Consider the following 382-nt stretch of genomic DNA (forward strand, 5'->3'; position numbering starts at 1 on the left):
AGTGACGTCTTTACTAGTCACGTGACACGAGTCCGCGTGGATTTCCCCACCTCCTTGACGCATCCAAAACAGAGAACTATCCCAAACACGTCCACTGTGGGAGACGAGTGCACTGGTTAGGGCGTAAAAACCTTTATATTAACGCACTACATAGTGAGTGCACTTAATACAGTGCTGTTTCTGATTCCTAGTAGTTCATTTCTTTTGTCATTTCAAATTCAAGCTCCTCTGTTTATGTGTTTATCTTAATGACGCAACTTCCTGTGAATATTATAGCTAAACCATAATATTCACAGGAAATTGCGTCAGGAACCCGTTTAAATGTTGTAATATAATCCTTTACACTCTTAGAAAAAAAAAGGTATTAACCTGTATCTTTCCT

The sequence above is a fragment of the Tachysurus vachellii genome, chromosome 20 (genome assembly GCF_030014155.1).
Source record: "Tachysurus vachellii isolate PV-2020 chromosome 20, HZAU_Pvac_v1, whole genome shotgun sequence".
In the NCBI taxonomy this organism is placed as follows: domain Eukaryota; kingdom Metazoa; phylum Chordata; class Actinopteri; order Siluriformes; family Bagridae; genus Tachysurus; species Tachysurus vachellii.